Source organism: Panthera uncia (assembly GCF_023721935.1).
Source record: "Panthera uncia isolate 11264 chromosome B2 unlocalized genomic scaffold, Puncia_PCG_1.0 HiC_scaffold_24, whole genome shotgun sequence".
Classification (NCBI taxonomy): Eukaryota; Metazoa; Chordata; class Mammalia; order Carnivora; family Felidae; genus Panthera; species Panthera uncia.
The window spans coordinates 80396617-80402008 of NW_026057580.1; positions in this window are offsets into that span (position 1 = coordinate 80396617).

The following is a 5392-nucleotide window of genomic DNA, read 5'->3' on the forward strand; positions in this document are numbered from 1 at the left end:
TAATCTGTCATGTTGGCTTATCAAAATCTTTTCAATGCTTTCTCTGAAGGCCAGCATTTTGGTTAAATAGATACAAGGACTTTTACTGCTAAGGTCCCATAGTATAGAATCTGTCATTGGATAATCATTAGAAATGAAATTGAGGGTACCTGAGTGGCTTAGTCAGTTAAACATCTGACTTGATTTTGGCTCAGGTTGTGAGACCAAGCCTTGCATGGGGCTCTAAACTGGCAGCATGGAGCCTCCTTAAGATTCTCTCTTCTCTCTCACAAAGTAAATAAATGAACATTAAAAAAAAAAGAATTGAAATTGAACTTGCTAGAGAAATCATCACAGAAAAGTGAGAGTCAATGTGATATATTTGTGGGTCACAGTTCATCTTAGTACACTTACTAGGTATTTAAGAAATGGGCATTATTTAAAAAATATAAATTACAATTGAAAAGTTTTTTTTAAGAATGATAATAGCTGTGAGATACCTGGGTGGTTCAGTCAGTTAAGCATCTGACTCTTGATCTCAGCTTAGGTCTTGATCTCAGAGTCACGAGTTCAAGCCTTCCATGGGGCTACATGCTGAGTGTGGAGACTACTTAAAAAAAAAAAAAAGAATGATAATATCCATTATGGATAATGGCATAGAGAAAATGGCAAGCACACTTCCTACAGTTATGAATTGATAGAACTCCTGAAAGGAAATTTGGTATTATTTTTCAAAGGCATATTTTTGCTGATCCAAATATAACTTCTAGAAATTTATCTTAAGGAAGTAATCATAACATAAGCAAAAACATAGCTATAAATTTAAATATTATAAAATAATATTGAAACATGGGAGGCAAACTATCTTGGTTTTTATTGCTGTTATAACAAATCACTCCAAATTTGGTGGCTTAAAATAGCACATATTAATTATCTTATAGTTCTGCAAATCAGAAGTCTGCCAAGAATCTCAGTTGGCTAAAACCAAGCTAGGGGCACGAATGCGTTCCTCCTGGAGGTTGTAGGAGACAACCCATTTCCTTACCCTTCCTAGTTTCTAGAACACACCTACATTCCTTGATTCTTGCCCCATTTCATCCATTTACAGATTCAACAATGGTGGGTTGAACTTCTCACCTTGTATTTCCCTGACCTTCTTCTTCCACTTCTTGCATTAACATGTTTCCCTCCACCCTACCAGGTGGCAAAAGTTCTCTTTTTAAGGGCTCAAGGGATTAGATTGGATCCACCTGAATAATCCAGGCTACTCTCCCCATTTCAGTTCTTAATTTGTGTTCAAAGCCTCTTTTGGCACGTGAAGTAACATATTCACAGGTTCCTGGGATTATGGTGTCGACATATTTGGGGGGGGGCATTATTCTGCCCACCACAAAACCTGTATGTCTAAGAAAATAATTAACTAAATAATAATCATTAAATAAATATTCCAACTAAATAATTGTAATACTTGCTTGCATTGCAATGAATGTTATATAGTCATTAAAGCTATGTTGTATGCAGCATAATAACTAACAATCTTAATACATTACGTATGTGCCAGGCCCTGTTTTGAAAACTTTTCATATATTGATATTTACATAATCCTCTCAACAATCCAATGATATATGCGTATTATTACTCCCCCTACCAGTCACCCCTTAGAGATAAGGAAACTAAAGCATAGAAAGCTAAGCGTTTTGCCTAAGGTTACATGGTTGGTAAATGGCCGAGCTTGGAATATGAAGTTGAATTGCCTGCAGAATCCATGAGCTTAATAGTTTAATAGTTAATGAATTGGAGTTATTATTAAGTGCAAAGAAAAAGCAGATTAAAATATATTGTGTATGATATAATCCCATTTTTACAAAAAATGGTTTGTGCAAAAATGGCAGATTATCTCTGGGCAGAAGTATTATGGTGATTATTTTCTTTTTAAATTGTATTTTGAAAATACTATACTTTTTCAAATGCAAAAAAAATCCAAGTTTGTATAAAATAGCCAATGAATCAATTTTATTTGTTTGTGATCGTAAAGATAATTGCTGTCTTTATAGTTTTAAACTATAATGGATGGAGTAGAACTCACAGTGAAACTGCTCAGTTGTGTTACAAAGCCAGGGGGTAAGCTCCTGTTCTTGTTCAAGTGTTTGGGTGTTGAGCAGACAGCAACTGACTTAGTGATAGTGTACCTATTGGATTCCATGAACTGTTCTGAGAGATAAATGAGATAATACATGTCAAATAACCTTGAAAGTTACTTTAAAGCAGAATTCCAAGGTCAACCAGATGAAGATGTGTAATATGTAACATTCTCCCCACAGAAACAAGATACTTAACAAAAGTTGTATCACCAGACTAGTTGAGGAAAGCCTCATATAGCTGAACAGTGTGTGACTATTTCCAAATGAAAGTGCAATTGACATTCCAATTTGAGACATCTCTCTCCTTCATGCACTTCAATAGGACAGTTGGGATTCTCTTTGTAGTCTGTTCCCTTAAGGCTCCATGGAAATGGAACAGAAAGGGCATAGCCACCTTAAGGAATGGAACTATATCCCCATCTACAGCACCTTTTCGTAAGTCAGGCTTCGGCTATACTGTATATACATGATGCAATATGAACTTAATTTAGAGATAAAAAAATATGATCTCAATAAAGATGGGAAAAGAGATAAAATGTGTGTGACCATTCTTCTAAATGTTTTAAGTCATCATTTCTGTATGGAATTCCAAAATAATGGCAAAGAAGTATAGTAAAATATCAACAAAGTATAGCACAGTGGTTTGGAAAGTGAATTTTGATGTCCCACAGACATACCTTCACACTCTAATTCTGCCACCAGGAACATGTGCACCTGAGATCAAGATACTTCATTTCTCTAGACCTTTCTTTGTGTGTCTTTAAATTGACCTTCACACTAGCTCATGGGTCTCTTGTGAGTAATAAGTGAGATGGTGCAAGTGTAGCACGTAAAATAGGTGCACACAATAAATGCTCAATACTATTCATGTACCTGGTTCAGTCTTCTGATAATAATGTACCCATGATGCCAGATCAGGAATATAAGCCCTTGAAGATTGCATTATGTTGGGTTTCTCAAAATGCAGCACTGACACAGGATTTGAGTGATTTATTTTGGAAGTGACCCCAAGAAGCACTGGTAGAGGGGAAGGGAAATAAGGCAGGAAGGGAAGGAAGTTAATTCAGGGTGCATGAATGGACCAATATGGTCAACCATGGACATTATGGGCTCAATCCTGGTGGGGAAGTTAATGATGTAGGCTAGAGTATGTCTCAGAATTTCCCATCTCTGGGTTGAGAAGTTGGAATATTGATCCACTAATTCCCATCCATTATTGGGCAAGAGTTGTTCTCACAGCTCTAACTTCACTCTGGAGTCCAGAACTTCCTGTGGCTACAAAGAGCCTGTAGACAGATTGTCCCAGTGCTTGCAGAAAGAAGGTGGGCATGTATTGAAAGGCAAGTATCCAGGGACTATGGACAGGGCACTTAGAGTCAGCAAGATAGCATTATGCTTTCCTTTAACCTATACAGTCTAAAGGCCACTCAGGCTGTTGGTGGTTTGGTTGCAAACCATTGCAGGATTATTGCTGGACCCACATGCATTGTTGCTATTGTGAATTTAAAAAGGTAATACAATACTTTCCACAATACAGCAGGAGCTTCTTCAATATTCAGCATCCACTTAACAGCCTTATTTTTGTTTGGCAGTAAAAAGTACCTGCATGCCAAGCAGCCATGACCGCTAACATGTATAAAGATGGAATAGCAATAACTAAAAGAAACATTTGTACCAGATACCTCTGGCTTCAGTTTTAGCAGGGGTTGTGGAGCAGCTATTACCTACCAGACCCCTGCAGTGGGTAACAGAATATACTGGGTTCTCTAAATTCCCTTAAACATTGAAAGACACTTGTCAGAGAAACACCCATTTACAAATGGGGTGATTCAAAGCAGGCGTTTTCATTACAGTAATAAAATATCTGCATTCCCCAAAATTTAACAAATCAAATCCCTTTTTGGCTCTCTACGACTGACATTTCTGAAAATTCAGTAGCAGGCTTCTGGAGACTAGGGTCCCTATGCCCTATTCAATTTCTTTATATTTAGTCGTTCTGGTATGTCATAATATTTACTCAAAGGAAGCAATCATTTGGAATCCTTATTTGTGGTTCCCAGCATAACACTATCCTACACAAATGGCATTTCATCAGAAGGGCCAAATCCCATTTGCTATGGAAAGCTCTTTGCCTGACGTGGTGGTTTCATCTGTCTTTATCCTACGGGATGTAGGACATGCTTGCTCTTTGGTTTCCTATTCTCTTTCCTCATCAGTCTCAGCTCTTCATTCTAGTGACTCACTTCCCCAGCGGATCTCGACACTACACCTTCACCTCCAGGAAAAGTCAGTAATACCTTCACAAAGCTGCCAGGGGGTTAAAAAGGAAACTTGACTCTTGGATTCTGAACACCCAAGCCCCGGGGGCCGCCACCTGGGCCAACTTGCTTCGCTCTTCTGATTTCCACCCGCAGGTGGCAGCAGCGGGCTCCGAAGCAGGTCTCTGCAGGTTTCCGAAGCCTCTGACCAGCTTTTGGCCGGCGCTCCAGAGCTGGGTCTGGAGCATCCCCACCTTCAGGAATCCATACCCAGCTGGGACGGTCCTTAAAGCTGTAGTCATTGACCGCTAAAATGGTCTCTTATTCTTTAATTTCTTGAGTGCAAACAGTTTAAAGCAACAACGAACTCATTGAGTCCCTACTGTCTCCGGTTCTCAAATTCCCCACCAACTCCAGCAGCAACCCGGTCCCTTTTCCCAAGCAGGGTCGGCGCTCCACGCTCCGGCCCTTGCAGATCCTCCGGAGCCGCGTGCCGGGCGGCTGGCAGTGCGTCTGCGGCCGCAGCGCGCCTTCTCCTCCCCTCCTCCTCCTCCGCCTCGCGGGCTTTGCAACCGGTCAGGATGCCGTGGCTGCACCCCTGTTTCATCACCCCACCCCCCCCTTCCCTAACCCTCCTCTTCGTCCCTTCTCCCCAAACACACACAGGCGCTCGCTCATAGTGTTTCAGGCTCGGCTGCGGGACCAGGACCCACGCAAGCCCAGGAAGCCACGGACATGCCGCCCGGACTCTTCGCCCCGCGGTCCCCAGCGCCGCCGCCGCCGCTTCTGCGCCGCTTCTTCCCACCTAGACAACAGCCCCTCAAGAGGCAGCCCCGGCGGGGCTGCGAGAAGTTTACGTCTCTGGCAGGGGAGGCGGGGAGCAGTTGAAGGATCTGTTGTAGGAGGATTAGCACATTGGGGCGAGGGGAGGGGCAGCGCCGCAGCTGGACGCGGCGCGGACCCGGCAGCACTGCGTGCGGCAGCCACCGCCGCCGCCGCCGCCCGGGACCGCGG